The sequence below is a fragment of the Dipodomys spectabilis genome, unplaced genomic scaffold (assembly GCF_019054845.1).
Source record: "Dipodomys spectabilis isolate Male_0828 unplaced genomic scaffold, ASM1905484v1 ptg000727l, whole genome shotgun sequence".
Classification (NCBI taxonomy): Eukaryota; Metazoa; Chordata; class Mammalia; order Rodentia; family Heteromyidae; genus Dipodomys; species Dipodomys spectabilis.
The window spans coordinates 254,141-272,586 of NW_024871404.1; positions in this window are offsets into that span (position 1 = coordinate 254,141).

An 18,446-nucleotide genomic window follows, 5' to 3' on the forward strand; every position below is an offset into this window, starting at 1 on the left:
CACAGATTTCTCAGCAGAGACAATCAAAGCAAGAAGAGCCTGAAATGATGTATGCCATGCCCTAAAAACAAACAACTATCAACCAAGAATACTGTACCCAGCTAAACTCTCCTTCATAACTGAAGGCCAAATAACAACCTTCCATAGCAAAGAAAAATTGATACAATACATCGCCACCAAACCAGCCCTACAAATGATTCTTAAAGATGTCCTACACATAGAAAACCAACAAGACCACAATAAGGGCCAAGAAACTGCACCCAAACTGAGAAGCCAAGAACCATAGGAAGAACCCAGTTTTCGCAGCCCTCAAGAAGGTGGATAACATGGCAGGAACTCCCAAATACCTCTCAGTCCTTTCTCTTAACGTTAACGGACTGAACTCTCCAATTAAGCGACATAGACTGTCTAGTTGGATTAAAAAACAAGACCCTTCTATCTGCTGCCTGCATGAGTCACAATTTGCCATAAAAAACAAACACATTTTCAATGTTAAAGGCTGGAGCAAAATCTACCAAGCAAACGGCCCCCAAAGACAGCAGGAGTTGCAATCCTAATATCAGATAAAATAGACTTCAAATTAAAATCCGTGAGAAGAGATAAAGAAGGTCACTACATACTAATTAAGGGATCGCTCATTCAGGAGCATATTACAATTCTAAATATCTATTCGTCAAACAATGGAGCACGCAAATTTATCCAAGAAACACTACTTTCCCTCAAATCCCACATAGATCCAAAGACATTATTTGTTGAGGATTTTAACACACCACTCTCCCCATTAGATAGATCAACTCGGCAAAAACAAAACAGAGAAACCGCAGATCTAAACAGCTGCATAGATCAACTAGATTTAACAGACATTTACCAAATATTTCACCCAGCAGCATCAGAATACACGATTTTCTCAGCAGAACATGGAACATTTTCCAAAATAGGCCAAATTTTAGGCCACAAAGCAAACCTGTCCAAATTCAGAAACATTGAAGTAATACCTTGCATTCTCTCAGACCACAAGGGAATAAAATTAGAATTCAACCAAAAGTCACCAAAGAAATCCGGTAACAGATGGAGACTGAACAACACACTCCTGAATCATGAATGGTCATGGAAGGGATTAGAAAGGAAATTCTAATGTTCATGATATTGAACAAAAATGAGTACACAAATTACCAATTCCTCTGGGACACAGCAAAGGCAGTACTCAGGGGCAAGTTTATAGATCTGAGGTCCTATATCAACAAATTGGAGAGATCTGAAACCAACAGTTTAATGAGATTTCTGAACCTCCTTGAAAAAGAGCAGGAAGATAAACCCCAATCCAGCAGACAGAAAGAAATAATAAAAATTAAATCAGAATTAACCAAATTACAATCCAAAAAAACTATAGAATGAATCAACAAAACAAAGAGTTGTTTCTACGAAAAAATTAACAAAATTGACAGATCCTTAGCAAATCTTATCAGAAAAAGAAGAGAACACACCTAAATAATTAAACTAAGAGATTAGAAGGGAAACATCACCACAGAAACAACCAAGATTCAGAACATTATAAGGGAATACTTCTCAAAACTTTATGCTAATAGGTTTGAGAACTTGGCAGAAATGGACATTTTCTAGGCAAATATTCACATGAGGTAAACCTCTGAACAAGACCATACCAAGCATTGATATAGAAACATCAATAAGAGATCTCCCATCTAAGAAAAGTCCAGGACTGGATGGTTTTACAGCAGAATTCTACAAGGCCTTCAAAGCAGAGCTCTCACCAATACTCTTCGAACTCCTCAATGAAATTGGAAAGGAAAGATCACTACCGAACACATTCTATGAAGCTATCAGAACTCTCAACCCCAAACCAGGCAGCGACTCATCCAAGATAGAGAGCTATAGACCCATTTCTTTGATGAACATTGATGGAAATCTTCTCAACAAAAACTTTGGCCAATCGACTTCAACAATTCATCCAAAAAATCATACACCACGATCAAACAGGATTCATTTCATGGATGCAAATCTGGTTCAATATACGCAAATCAATTAATATAATTCTTCACATCAACAGGAGCAAGGATAAGAACCACGTGGTTATCTCAATGGATGCAGAAAAAGCATTTGACAAGATACAAGACCCCTTTATAATGAAGGTTTTGGAAAAATTAGGAATCCATGGAACATTCCTCAATACAATAAAGGCTGTATATGACAAACCTACAGCCAGCATTATACTCAATGGTAAAAAACTAAAGCCATTTCTTCTTAACTCAGGACCAAGACAAGGATGTCCACTCTCTCCACTTCTCTTCAATCTAGTATTAGAATGCCTAGGTATAGCAATAAGACAAGATGCAAACATAAAGAGGATCCAAATAGGGAAAGAAAAAATAAAACTCTCCCTCTTTGCAGATGACATGATCTTGTATTCAATGAAACCCACAGACTCCACTCCCAAATTACTCAAGTTGATTCAAACTTTGGCAAAGTAGCAGGGTATAAAATAACCCTCAAAAATCAATGGCTTTTCTGTATGCCAACAATGAAAAAGCTGTGGTTGAAATTAGAAAAGCAAGTCCATTCTTAATAGCCCCACAAAAAATAACATACCTAGGAATTAACTTAACCAGAGAAATGAAGGAACTCTATGATGAAAACTTCAAAAACTTGAATATGGAAATCAAAACAGAACTTAGAGAGTGGCAAAAACTCCCATGATCTTGGTTTGGAAAGATCAACATCATGAAAATGGCACTACTTCCCAAGGCTATCTACAAATTCAATGCGATACCTATCAAAATTCCAACCTCATTCTTCAAGGAAATAGAAGAGGCAATCCAAAAATTTATATGGAACAATAAAAGACTCCGAAAAGCAAAAACAACCCTCAACAGAAAGAATACTGCTGGAGGAATATCAATACCAAATTTCAAACTCTATTATCAAGCCATAGTAATCAAAACAGCTTGGTATTGGCACAAGATCAGACCTCAGGTCCAATGGAATAGAATTGGAAACCCAGAAATGAACCTACAGACCTATAGCCATCTAATCTTCGATAAGGGAGCTAAAAAATATAGTGGAAGAAAGACAGCCTCTTCAGTAAATGGTGCAGGCAAAATTGGTTAACTACTTCTAGAAAACGAAAGCTAGATCCTTATGTATCACCGTCCAACAGAATCAACTTCAAATGGATGAAAGAACTCGGAGTCAAAGAAGACACTCTGAAAACATTACAGGATGGAATTGGAGAAACCCTAGGTATCCTTGGCACAGGCCGAAATTTTCTTACTAGAGACCCAGAAACACAACAAATCAAAAAAATTTGGACAAATGGGCTTGCATGAAGTTGCAGAGCTTCTGCATGGCAAAGGACAAAGCTAGCAGGATCAATAGAAAGCCTTCGGATTGGAAGAAGATCTTCACTAGCCCTACAATGGACAAGGGTCTCATATCTAAAATATACTTGGAACTCAAAAAATTAAATCCCCCAATAACAAATCCTTAAAGAAACAACTGCCCAATAAATAAGTGAGCTAAAGACTTAAAGAGAAAGTTCTCTGAAGAGGAAAGAAGGGTGGGCAATAGACACATGAAGAAATGCTCAAACTCCCTACCCATAAAAGAAATGCAAATCAAAACAACATTGAGATACCACCTCACCCTAGTTAGAATAGCTATAATCAAGAACTCTAACAACAACAGATGCGGGAGGGGATGCGGACAGCAGGGAACCTTCCTTCATTGTTGGTGGGATTGTAAATTTGTTCAACCACTTTGGAAAGTAGTATGGAGATTCCTCAAAAGACTCCACATAGAGCTCCCCTATGATTCAGCAATCCCACTTTTGGGCATTTACCCGAATGATCACAAACAAGACCACACTAAAGCTACCAGCACGACTGGTATGTTTATTGCAACATTATTTACTATAGCTAAGATATGGAACCAATCCAGATGCCCCTCAGTAGATGAATGGATCAAGAAAATGTGGTATATATACACAATGGAATTCTATGCCTCCATCAGAAATAAGGACATTGCCCCATTTGTTAGGAAATGGAAAGACTTGGAAAAAAAATGTATTAAGTGAAGTAAGCCAGGCCCAAAATAACCTACGTCACATGGTTTCCCTTATTTGCAATATCTAGTATATGTCTGAGTGAAGCAGAAATCTTCACATAATTTGATATTAGGGATATGATCTCTAAGATATGTATTCAAATGTTTTTCTTCTCTTTCTTTCATGGGATTGTTTCTAACACATTTATAAGATTATTTCTTTGTTGCTTTGTATGTCCCTTCCCCACAGTATAACCCCTGCTTTCACTGTATTTGATGATGGTGTAATTTGTGGAGGGCAAGTGGGAAAACAAATCGTCTAAATAGGGATACAGGTGGACCCTGCAACAGTGAGATGTACAAGTCGTTAAGTCAAAAACGAACTTTACAACTTTGGTGCGGGGGGTGGGGTGGTTGGGAAGAGCTGGGAGTATTGGGTGGGGGGGCGGGGAGAAGGATAGGAAGGGATGGGAAATGGAAACAAAGGAGTAGGCTACAATGCTTGATAAGAAATGTACTCATTAGCTTGACCATGTAATTGTAACCTCTCTGTACAGTATTTTCACAGTGAAAAAAAAATAAAATAAAATATTAAAAATTATTTACTTGAAAATTATATAGGTATAAAGATATAATACTGCTGTTTAAGAATTTAAGCCTAAGAAGTTGTGAATTGAGTAATAAATTTCTGGATTAAGTATGTACACAATGGAGGAAAATGTTGAATAATTGATGATGATTATATAGCTGGGGATGAGCAAAACAGCAATTAAGTCACACAAAAAAGAAAGAGAAAAAAATTGAAAAGTATAAATAAAGGCCCAAAAGGTCAAAAGAGGGAAAAAAGTACACACACATACACCTAAAATTAAAATTAGAGAAGAAAATAAAGATTGATAAAAAGCAATTATAAAAATTAAAAAAAAATTTAAAAAGGTACAAAAAGAGTTCTTTGATTTTTTTTGGCGAGGGGAGGCAGGGAGAATGGGAAGATCCTGTATCTCCCCTGTGTCCATATCATCTTTTGGTGTAGTCTCTGGCCTGCTTGTGGTGTTTGGTTTTCCTATGGCTTGATTGGGTTCTTAAGTCAGTTTGTTTGAGCAGGCAGAAAAATGCTCTGCTTTAACCAAGAATTTGTGATCCTCATTCCAGGCTAGTTCAGTGGGAGGGAGATCTGCTTTGAGTATCACAAAAGAGGGAGATTGCTGTTTCCTCTAATTTGGAGCCCTGTGATGAGGCTAGGTTTTGGGTAGAGTTGTGGCCTTTCAACAGACAGTTGCTTTTCCCTGAGGGGCTAGCTCCAGAGATACTCACAGAGCCCAGCCTGGATCCATTCTTAGGGTTTTATTTACTGAATTTCAATTTATTGTCTAGGCTGCTGGAGGGCAGGGGAGCCTCTGGCTCTGTTTACCTAGTGAAGAATGTGACTCCTCCTGGGGCGGAGCTTCTTCTGCCTGGGCTGTATGACTTTCCCCTCGGTGGAGCTGGCCTGGCAGGTCAGGTCAGGTGCTTTTGACCTGCTAAATTACGCTTTTGTTTTCTTCCAAGGCCTGAGTTGGAGCTAGTTGTAAAGCTGGGCCTTTGCTAGTATGGAAGATGGAGACCTCCGGTGGTGAGGGAGGGGTGGCCTATACCTCCTCTGCTCTTTGAGAAGGAATGAGGATGTCAGGTTTTTACTCACGCCAGAGTCTTGTTTTCTGGGCTGTCTCTGATCTGCAATCTGCAGGATGAAGATATCTGCTCCTTGCCATTTCTTGTTGGTGCTGTGTATAATCTGCTCTCCATCAGTGTCTGGCACATTTGTCCTGGACTCTCTTAGTTTTAGGTATGGCAGCTACGGCTACTACCATTGATGCCGCATTTGCTGCAGCTGCGGCTACTGGCAAGTGCTCAGTTCTGTCTCCTTGCCTGGATTTTCCCTCTCTGGCCAAACTTTCTGTAATGTGATGGAACACTTGGGGATGATTCTCTAGCCTTCACTGGAACATTAAAGCTGCTTTCTTTGTGCGAGTTTATTTAGCTTACAACTTCTCCTCAGCGATTTTCCTCTGAACCTCTATCATGAGATTCTTATCTCCAATTAATAACCAGAAAACCAGAATTGGGCTTTGGCTCAAGTGGTAGAGTGCTTCACTTGAGCTGAATAGCTCAGGGACAGCACCCAGAGTTCAAGTCCCATGATTGACAAAAAGTAATAAGGAAAAAACAAATGAGTACCCAGAGCCAGGGGCTCGTACCTGTAAGTCTAGCTCGTCAGAAGGCTGAGATCTAAGGATGAAGGTTAAACATCAGCTTGGTCAGGAAACTCTATGAGATTCTTATTTCCAATTAACTACTGAAAACTGTAAGTGACAATATAATTCAAAGTGGTAGAACACTAGCCTTGAGCACAAAAGGTCAGGAACAGGATCCAGGACGAGAAGACACCTTAATGAAATGACTAGGAAAGTACAATATACAGAATAAGTCCTCCCTTCCTTCTTTTCTTCCTTCCGTTTGTTCACAACCTTCCCCCGTTTCTATCTTAGAACTTAAACTCAGGGCCTCATGCATTTTAGGTAGGCGCTATACCAGTTGAGCCATACACCTGCTCTTTTTGCTTTAGTCATTTTTTTTGTTGGTCATGTGGCTTGAACTCTGTGACTGGGCGCTGTCCCTAAGCTCTACAGCTCAAGGAGAGTGCTCTACTCTTTGATCCACAGCACCACTTCTGGTTTTCTAATGGTTTATTTGAGATAAGAGTCTCACGTACTTTTCTGCCTGGGCTGGCTTTGAACTGTGATCTTCAGATCTCAGCCTCCTGAGTAGCTAAGACTACTGGCATGAGCCACCTGTGCCCAGTCTCCTTTGAACTCAGGATCTGGGTGCAGTCCCTGATCCACTTTCTAGCACTCTACCACTTGAGCCACAGCCCCACTTCTGTGTTTTGTGCTGTTGTTGGTCATGGGGCCTAAACACTGGGCCTCGGCACTGTCTCTTTGCTCTTCAGCTTATGGCAAGAGCTCTACCATTTGAGCCATAGCCCCACTTCCAGCTTTTTCTGCTTATGTGGTGCTAAGGAATCAAACCCAGAGCCTCATGCTTGCAAGGCAAGAACTCTACCATTAAGCCACCTTCTCAGCCCCCCACCTCCAGTTTGTGAGTGGTTAACTGGACCTAAGAATCTCATAGGCCTTTTTCTGTCCAGGCTGGGTTTGAAACATAATCCTTCCATCTCAGCCTCCTGAGTAAGATTATAGGCATGAGCCACCTGTCCCTGACTCCATCCACATTTCTATACAAGTGAATAAACCTCAGTGATATAGTGTCTTCCTCTTTAACCCAAAGCAGGTAAATAACCAAAATTGAATTTGAAATTCAGTTGAATCTGAGTCTATATACTTAAGAAATGAGTTGTAAGTTATTTGATCTTTGCACAAGTTTGTTAGTAGATACAGCACACATGTCATGATTTTTCTGTTACAAATGGACCATGAGAGTTAGCTGTGCATGGTATGGTAAGCATGTAATTCCATCACTTGGGAGGTTAAAGCAGAAGCACGGTAAGTTCAAGGCCGTCCTGGCTATGTAGTGAGATGCCATCTCAGAAGGGCAGAAAGTAAATGGCTCCTGACTATATAACACTTGGCAATTACTTTACCATATTCTGTGTCTCCAAAGAGAAGCGTAAGACTCTTCAAGGCCAAACAGAAAGTATGACCCAAAAGACTTATCCAAAGTAACTGGATACCTTCTGTGTCGACTCATTCTTCGGCCAATTTAGTGTCACGCAAGGGCACTCATAAACAGTTGGGTCCATATCCCCTCACCTTCTCTTCAGAAAGGGCCATTTCAAAATCATCATTCCTAGAAATTAAAAGACATCAGTGACATTAGGATTTCCATTCCAGCATATTTACAAGTCAGTGAGCACTTAAACATTGGCAACTATAATATTAAGTGACTAGCAAGTGGCACACAGTACCTGAAGACACTAATAGTTCATAGCATATGTTCTGTGAATTAGAACTTATTAAGTTTGCTACCGTAGCAGCAACAGGTGCTATGCCAGTTGGGGGAGGGCAGCAGTATCCTTGGCTCCAGCCCCTTGACCACCAGAGTGCATCATGGAACCCAGTAGCCCTTCATAAAGGATGGGAGAGAAGGGGGCCCCATTGAATGCTAGGCTCCTCTGATGTGGCATGAGAACATCACCTCACTTCTGCTTCCTGGCTGGATAAGTCGGAGCTGCATGCCTATGTCACTGTTTCCAGGCTGGGTGGATAGGGCCTGTGTTCCTGTACCGACTCACTCCTGCTTCCATTCTGGGTGAGTGAGGGCTGCATGCCAGGTCACCTCACTCTTGCTTCCAATCTAGGTGAGTGGGGGATGTGTGCCTGTGTCAGCTCACTCCTGTTTCCAGTGTGGGTGAGTTAGGGCCGATTGCTTGTGTCACCTCACTCTTGCTTCTGGTCTACATGAGTAGGGGAGTAGGGGCAATGGTGCCTGTGTCACCTCACCGCTGAATCTGGTCTGGGTGGGTAGGAGCCATGTGCCTGCACCACCTCACTACTGCTTCCTGGCTAGATAAGTCGGGCCGGTGCCCTTGTCACCTCAGTCCCACTTCTGGTCTGTGTGAGTGGGGGCCACGTGCCTACATTCCCTCACTCTTGCTTCAGGTCTGGGTGAGTAGGGGAGTAGGGGCCATGTGTCGCACCACATCACTCCTGCTTCTGGTCTGGGTCGGTCCGACAGGCTCTGAGCTAATTACTCTCTCCAGATGCTGTTTACCGTCATGGACTGCAGCCCATGCCAGAGGATAGACTTTTCTAGTTCTCTTAGGAAAGCATGACATTAAGGGATTAGGATGGCACCTTGCTAGGTTTGAGAATTATGTTATAAAATTGTGTGTTTGTGTGCATGTGCACTGGGCTTGGGCATTGAACTCAGGGCCTGAGGTGTATCCCTGAGTTATTTGATCAAGTTAGAGCTCTACTGCTTGAGCCAAAGCTCAACATATGGCATATTTTGTGGGTAATTGGGGATAAAAGTCTTGCACATGTAATTGTAACCCCTTCGTTCAGTATTTTCACAATAATAAAAAAAAGTCTTCCAGATTCTCCTGTCTGGGCTGGCTCTGAACACTATTCTCGGATCTCAGACTTTTCAGTCGATAGGATTTATAGGTGGGAGCTAATGGTGCCTATTTTCTTGATTGCCATCCAGAAAGAACTGTGCTTGGCAAGTATTCGGGAGTAAAAAGAATTGAACTCTTCCATTGAGCAGTGGTGAAAATACTCAGATTCTACCCCAGCATTGGTGGATCAGGCATTTAATTATACCAATTTAGAAAGGTGAAATCAGAGAATTGCAAATAGAAATCAGTGTGTGGAGGACAGAGTCCTTGAGATTCTTTATCTTTAACAAACTACCACAAACCCAGAAGTGGCACAATAGCTAAGTGGTAGAGCAGCAACCTTGAGAGAAAATGCTCAGGGACAGCACTCAAGCCATGAGTTCAAGTCCGATGACCACAAAAACAAAACAAAACAAGAAAAAAAAAACCCTGCGTTCTTGAGTAGAAGTTTATCATTATAAATATCGCTTTCCCTTTATATCTAGCTCTGTCATAGGTACATGAATCTTAGGGAATTAATAAACTTGGCTAAAAATACAGGAAGCATTGGTTTTGTGTTTGTGTGTGTGTGTGTGTGTGTGTGTGTGTGTGTGTGTGTGTGTGTGTGTGTGTGTGTGTATACGTGTGTTTGCCAATTCTGAGGCTTGAAACTGGGGCCTTAATCTCGATTGGATTTTTCCCATCCAGGCTGGTACTCTGCCACTTGGTCCACAGCCCTACTCCAGATTTTTTAATTGTTAATTGGAGATAACAGTTTTACACACTTTTCTGCATATGGAAGCCAATTCTGGAATGTGATTATTTTGAATCCTGCTATAAAACATGTGTATTCAGATAGCTCTACTATAAGGCTGACTTATATTTCTTAAGGTGTATATGTAGGATTTCTTGGGTGGAACTTCCACACTGGTTTCTGTTGGGGCAGCACTGATTCACTTGCAAACATTGTGTAGGGTATCTTTTCCTAACTCCTTGCACTATTTGTTTTCTTTTTTAATAGTCATTCTGATTATGCAGACATGGAACTTCAAGATAGATTTGATTTGCATTTCCTTGATTATTAAAATGTATTTCAATCAATACCAAATTTCAAACTCTACTATAAAATCATAGTAATCAAAACAGCTTGATACTGGCACAAGAACAGACCTCAGGACTAATGGAATAGAATTGAAAATCCAGAAATGAACCTGTAGACCTTTAGCCATCTAATCTTCAATAAGGGAGCTAAAAAAAATAGAATGGAAGAAAGACAGCCTCTTCAGTAAATGGTGCAGGCAAAATTGGTTTACTACTTCTAGAAAACGAAAGCTAGATCCATATATATTACCGTGAACCAGAATCAACTCCAAATGGATCAAAGACCTCGGAGTCAAAGAAGACACTCTGAAAACATTACAGGATGGAATAGAAGAAACCCTAGGTCTCTTTGGCACAGGCCGAAATTTTCTTACTAGAGACCCAGAAACACAACAAATCAAAATGGTTGGACAAATGGGATTGCATGAAGCTGCAGAACTTCTGCATGGCAAAGGACATAGCTAGCAAGATCAATAGAAAGCCTTCGGATTGGAAGATCTTCACTAGCCATACAACGGACAAGGGTCTCATATCGAAAATATACCTGGAACTCAAAAAATTAAATCCCCCAACAACAAATCTTCAAAGAAACAACTGCCCAATAAATAAGTGGGCTAAAGACTTAAAGAGAAACTTCTCTGAAGAGGAAAGAAGGATGGCCAATAGACACATGAAGAAATGCTCAAACTCCCTACCCATAAAAGAAATGCAAATTAAAACAATATTAAGATACCCTCTCACCCCAGTAAGAATGGCAAAATTCAAGAACTCTAATAACACCAGATGCTGGAGGGGATGTGGACAGAAGGGTACCTTACTTCATTGTTGGTGGGAGTGTAAACTTGTTCAACTACTTTGGAAAGTAGTATGGAGATTCCTCAAATGACTTTTGGGCATTTACCCAAATGTTTACAAACAAGACCACACTAAAGCTACCAGCAAGACTATGCTTATTGCAGCATTATTTACTATAGCTAAGATATGGAACCAATCCTGATGCCCCTCAGTAGATGAGTGGATCAAGAAAATGTGGTATATATACACAATGGAATTCTATGCATCCACCAGAAAGAATGACATTGCCCCATTTGTTAGAAAATGGAAAGACTTGGAAAAAATTATATTAAGTGAAGTAAGCCAAGCCCAAAGAAACATAAGTCCCATGGTTTCCCTTATTTGCAATATCTAGTGTATGTCTGAATCAAGCAGAAAAGGTCTGATAAGGTGATGTTAGGGAAATGAACCCTAAGATATATATTCACATGTTTTCTTTCTTTCATGTGATAGTTTCTAACGCATTTATACGATTATTCCTTTGTTGCTTTATATGTCCCTCCCCCACAGTATAACCCCTGCTTTCAGTATATTTGATGTCGGTATAATTTGTGGAGGGGATGGGGAAAAACAAGTCGTTTAAATAAGGATACAGGTGGACCCGTTGCAACAATGAGAAGTACAATTCGAAACGATCTTTACAACATTGGTGGGGGGGAGCGGGGAGGATGGAGGGTGGATGGGAAGGGATTGGAAGGGGAAACAAAGGAGGAGGCTACAATGCTTAATAAGAAATGTACTCATTATCTTGCCCATGTAATTGTAACCCCTCTGTACAGTATTTTCACAACAAAAATAAATAAAAATTTAAAAAAATGTTATAATAAAAAAGTAAAATGTATTCCACAGACACCTGTATCTGTTTTTGGGAACAATCTAGTGAATTCACTTGCCTATTTATTGATAAGATTATTCTTCTTAGGGTATTTCATTTTTTTTTTTAGTCTGTACATTCCAGATATTAGGATTTCTTCTGTTACTCAAAAGGCAGGAGTTCAGACATATTTTATTTAATCTTAACAAAAGATGACTTGTGAGCTTCAAATTATTTAATAAATGATTGATTAAAAAATGATCAGAAGGATGTGGCTCACACAGGAGAGTGCCTGCCAACAAATGTAAGTTCTGAACTCAGACTTCAGTGTCTACAAAAAAAGAGATATATTTTATTATTTTAAAACATAAAAGCTAATCAGCTATACTATCTCAAAATATGTAATGCTAAATATTTCTCTATTGTGCATGATAAAACTATTGCAAATTTTAGCACACACTAACAATTTTTTATTTATTCCTTGTAAGCATTCAAGGCAGCAAAACTGAAAAAAATACAATTTGGCCAGGTGCTGGTGGCTCACGTCTATTTCTAGCTACTCAGGAGGCTGAGATCTGAAGACTGCAATTTAAAGTCTGCCTGGACAGGAAATTCTGTGCGGCTTATCTCTAAATAGGCACCAGAAAAATAGAAGTAGTGCTGTGGCTCAAGTGGTAGAGTGTTTCCTTGACCTGAATAGCTGAGCGATTGTCCCCAGGCCGAGTTCAAGCCCCACGACCAATGAAAATCAAAACAAAACAAAACAAGAAATCCAACTTTGTATAAAGAAGAAGAATCTCCAAGTTTTTATTCAAGTTTTTGCAGTTTGTGGCAAATGTTTTCATTGGGTAGAAAGCAGAGAGCTTATATCTGTCATTGTGATAAACTTGCTACTATGTAGTTGCTTTTGTCCCATTTATAATTTCATTCATCTAACCTTGTTGAGGATGAAAAAGCCATCAAGGACAAGACATACTATTTGGCAAAACTGGTAAGTTGAAATGACTATTAATTTCTAGTTTGGCTAAGAAGCTGTGATTTTCCTTCCCTCCCAAGGATTTGAACAATTAGAACAATTGTCTTGATTTTTCCCAAATGTGAAAAAGACAGCTCATATTCAGATAATTAGAAGATAATGAAATGAATGTTTAGGACACAAAATATATTTAATTTTGAAACTTCCGCTCAAAAAATCTTCCAAGAAACTTAGAAAATTTTGGTTATAGAGATTTATATCAAAGAGCTCACTGCAGGTGCCTTATACTTACTTATAATTTCCTACTCAGAAGGATGAGATCTGGGATTAAGATTGAAGACAGAGTGGAAAAGCAATAAATGCATGGATGTTCCCTGCTTTTAGATCATATGTCTCTTCCTCCCATCCTCAATGTGAAGCTGTCTCCCCACATCACCATCCTTCTGATTCACTGACTTTATCATTGTTATTTCTGGTTTTCTCCTTCAGCATGAAATTTGCATGGAACAGGCCATTTGCAGCTGTATTCACACCTGTTTCTCCAGTTGCCTGCAACAGTGTCTGGTCCTTAGTGCTTGTGTGGAGATGAATCTGCTCTGCTCATGTAATCTCAGAATTCATTCAAGAATGCTCATCAAGTTGTGGTCTTATGGTTAGTAGTCATTTCTTCTAATTATTTTTTTCCTCCTTGTGTATTTAAGTCCACATAAGGGTGAGATAAGTGGTTGACACCTATCCGTTGTGATGGCAAAGTTGGTTGTAATAACATCGAAGTTTATTGTGAAGCTGTAGGAAGACCCATCTACCAAAGCACCCAAAATGGCATGTTCCCACGTCCTGGAATACATTTAACAGCTCTGCAATCAAACAATCATTCACTCTCTGCTGGGTTCAGACTCAGCATTTCCCTTTCCTATTTAAAATAATGAAAAATTCAAGACATGCCTTTTTTCATATGTCTTTGAATTATTGAATTGTATCTCCAAACAAAAATATAAGAATGCCACTAGTGGAATGTAAATATAAGGCAAGGGGAAAAAAGCATAAAAGTTCCTAAGGAAAACATCAAAAGTGGCAGCTGTACAAAATCTGGTTCTGAAAACCAGGATGGTCTTCTCACACCAGTAATCCTAGTATAATATAAGCTAATGAAAGTTTTCTTTTTGTGCCAATCCAGGGGCTTGAACTTGCAGCCAGAGCTCTGAGTTCTTTTGCTCAAGGTAAGCAATTTACTACTTGAGTCATACCTCCACTTCTAGTATATTTGGTAGTGTAGTGGAAATAAGAATTTCCTAGACTTTTCTGCCTGTGCTGGCTTCAAACTGTGATCCTTGATGTCAGCCTCCTGAGTCGGATTACAGGTATGAGCCACCAGTACCAAGCTAAAAGTTATTTTTGTGAGATATAAAAATTTACTTATGCAAGATATATAAAGGAACATAAACAAATGAAACATTAGAACAACAGAACTGAAACAACTTATATAAAAGACATAAAAGGATGAATACCAATGCCCCAAGTTCAAGCCTCAGGACCAGCACAAAAGAAATAAAGAAGTATAGAAGAAGAGAAGGAATAGCCAGTGACAGAGTTTTAAATTAATCAATCACTGATGGCTTACACATGTTGTATTAACTACATAGGAGGCTAGAGTCAGAAAATAGCATTTAAAGGCAAGCCCAAGCAGGAAAATCCATTGGCCATTTTTCTGTGTGTGCCAGTCATGGGGATTGAATTTGTTTTACTTTACTCAAGGCTGGAGTTCTATTAATCTCAGCTTATTAGTGAAATCACTACCAGATAATTGGATATAAAGAGTATCATGGAATTTCCTATGCAGGCTGGCTTCGAACTGTGATCCTCAGATTTCAGCTTCCTCAGACATTCTGTGCTTTGCATGAGACTCTTACTTCCAATGAACCACCATAAAGAAGAAAAAATCCTGGAGTTTGAGCTGTGGCTACAATGGCAGAAATAAGACAATGACTTCTGGGACAGCACACACACCTTGAGATCAAGCTGCAGAACCAGCACATACAAGAATAAAATAAATAAATGAAAAGAAAGGTGGAAGAAGAAAAGGGAGAGACAATTTCAGAGGTTAAAATGAGCAAAACTGAGGTAGCTTACACTTGTTATTGTACTTACTCAAGGGTCTCACATCTGAGGATGAGTGTTCAAGGCCAGCCAAGGCAGAGAAGTCCATGGGCTCAACTCTAATTAGTCAACTACAGTTTTTTTTTTTAAAAAAAAACAACCCAAATTGTGCTGTGGCTCATGTATTAGAGGGCTAGTATTAATAATGTACTGGGACAGGCCTCTGAAGGTGACTCAGTGGGGGAGTGCTTGCCTTTCATGCATGAGGCCCTGGGTTCAATTCCTCAGCCCCTGAGTTCAATTCCCCAGCAACACATAAGCAGAAAAAGATGCAATTAACGCTGTAGCACAAGTGGTAGGGCTCTAGCCGTAAGCTGGAGAGCTGAGGGACAGCGCCCAGGCCCAGAGTTCAGGCCCCACGACCGGCAAAAAGAAAATAAGGATACAGGTGGAACCATTGCAACAATGACATGTATAAGACATTATGTTGAAAAACAAATTTACTACTTTGGTTCAGGGGTGTCAAGGGGACGGCTGGGGTGAGGGATGGAAGGGGATAGTAAGAAGAAACAAAGGAGGAGGCAACGATGCTTGATAAGAAATGTACTCATTACCTTGCTCATGTAATTAATTGTAAGCCCTCTGTATGGTATTTTCACAATAAAAAGAAAAAATAAAACAAAAATTAGAGGAGAAAAAAATAACTGGGACAATACCTAGGCTCTGATTTATTGCCCCAAGCCCAGCATACCTACGAAAATAAAAAATAGAAATTAAAAAATGTTTCGGAAAAATCCAATTAAATTTTCAAAATGAGCCATGAATTTTTGTTTCCTGTCTGTTATCCTAGATACAAAGATAGATGAAATCTGAGGGTTATGGTGTCTCATCATCAAATCACCATCAAAACAAACAATAAAACAGAAGTGAAGCACCAGCCTTGAGTGAGACAGCTATGAAACAGTGCTCTGGCTCAGAGATTCAGCCTCAGGATCACAAAAATGGTAATAAAAAGAGAACCTGGGGCTGGTGACTCAGGCCTGTAATTCTAGAACCTCAGGAGGCAGAAATATGGGGATCCAGTGTAAAGGCCAACCCAAGCAGGAAATTCCAGAAGTCAGTTGTTTGTGGGCCATCTTGGGGCTGGAACTGTATTAGTCCCAGGTTTTTAGCACTTAATTGGAGGTAAGGATCTTAGACTTTCCTGCTCAGGATGGCTTTGAACCATGATGGTCAGACTTCAGCCTCATGAAACATGCCAAGCCTTGCATGAGTTCTAGCTCCAAGACCAGCACACACAAAACAATGAAATGATTAAATGTAAAGAAGGGTAGAAGAGAAGAACCAATAACTGAGGCTTCAATGAGCCAATCAGCCAATCATTGGTGGCTCATAACTGCAATTCTAGTTACTCAGGAAGCTAAAATCTGGGGATAATATTTAAAGACCCGACCAAGTAGGAAAGTTCATAAGACTTGTGTGTGAGTGTGTGTGTGTGTGTGTGTGTGTGTGTGTGTGTGTGTGTGTGTATGTCTGTGTGTGAGTCCTGTTGTTGAACTTGTACTGTTTTTCTCAAGGTTCTACTAATCTCAGCTTTTTAGTGGCTATAATTGGATATATCATGGACTTTCATCCCCAGACTTTGATCCTCAGTTTGCAACCTCATGAATCTGGTTTGGCTCTACATGATACTCATTTCTAATTAAACACCAAAACAGAAAAAAAACCCTGGAATTTAGTTGTAGTTCAACTGGCAAAACTGGGAAAAAGCACCCAGACCCTGAGTTCTAGCCGCAGGACAAACAGAGAAGAAGTAAAATAAAAGGAGGATAGAAATACAAAAGGAAGAGTCAATGACAGTGGTTGAAATGAATCTAAAATTTTTTTCTCACACATGTTATAAGAGGTACTGAGGAGGATGAAATCTAAGGATCACGGTTCATGACCAGTCCAGGCAGGAGAGTCCATGAGACTCATATATCTAATTTGCACCAAAAATAAGCTACAAGGCTGGAAGAGGCACTATCGTTCAAGGAGTACAGCTCTCACCTGGAGTAACAGAAGTTCAGGGACAGTGCCCAAGGCCTGAGTTCAAGCCCCAGGACTAGGAAAAAAAGAAAAACGGTGTGAGAAAATCCAATTAAAGTTTCAAAATGAGCCATGCATGAGTTTTTGCTCAATATGTGTAATCTTACTGACTCACAAACCTGAAATCTGAAGGTTGTTGTTCACAGCCAGCCTGGACAGGGAAATGCATAAGTCTCCAAATAACCAGCAAAAAAACGCCAGAAAATGAAGCTATGGTTGTAGTTATAAAGCACCATCCTTGAGAGAAAAACCCATGAAACAGTGCCCTGGCTCAGAGATCCAGCCTCAGGATCACAATAAGAAAATTAAATGGTTGGAGGTAGAGAACTTAGCACTGTCATGTAATTGCTCATGTCTGTAATTCTAGAAATGCAAGAGGCTGAAATATAAGATCTTGTGTAAAGGCAAACCTAATCAAGAAATTCCAGGAGACTGTTTTGTGTGTAGAACCACACTGGGCATAGGTTTTTGTTGGTTGATTGGAGATGAGAGTTTCATGGAATTTCCTGCTCAGGCCACTTTCAAACCATGATGGCCAGATTTCAGCCTCCTGAATCAGGACAGGCCTTGCATGAGTTCAGAGTTCCAAGACGAACACACAAAAAAAGAATGAAATAAATGAAAAGAAGGGTGGAAGAAGAGAAGAAAGAGCAAAAACTGAGGTTTCAATGAGCCAATCATTGGTGGCTCATATCTTTCATTCTACATACTCAGGCTGAAATTTGAGGATACCATTTAAAGCTCAGCTCAGGTATAGGTGCTCATAAGACGTGTGTGTGTGTGTGTGTGCGCGCGCGCACGTGTGTGTGTGTGTGTTTGTGTGTTTGTGCCAGTCATGGTGCTTGAACTTGCAATATTTTGCTCAATGATCGACTACTCTCAGATTGTAGTGGTTAATTGGAGATAAGAGTGTCATGGACTCTCCTCAATTTTCAGCCTCCTGAATCTGGCTTAGCTCTACATGATTCTCTTCTCTCCATTTAACCTCCCCCAAAAGCCTAATGTTATGGTTGGTCCCATGTATGTCCTGAACATCTGAGCTTCAATTTCTACTCCCAGGAGAAGCAAAAATGAAAAAAGAAACGAAGGAGGAAGCAAGCACATATTAAAGTTTTAAAATGACCCAAGTGTTCCTGGTCATGTGTGTAATCTTCACTACACAAGAGGCTGATAACTGAGGACTGCAGTGTCAAGTCAGCCTGGTAAGGAACATGCTTGAGATTCTTATCTCCAGCTACACTGCACAAAGCCTTGATCTGTTGCTGAGGTGGTAAAGCCTTGAGTGTAAAACCTAAGATATAGGCCCCAGAGTCAGAGGTCAAGCCACAGGACCAATAAAATTTTCAGAAAGAGGATGAAGAGATATTGAAATCTGAGAATCATTG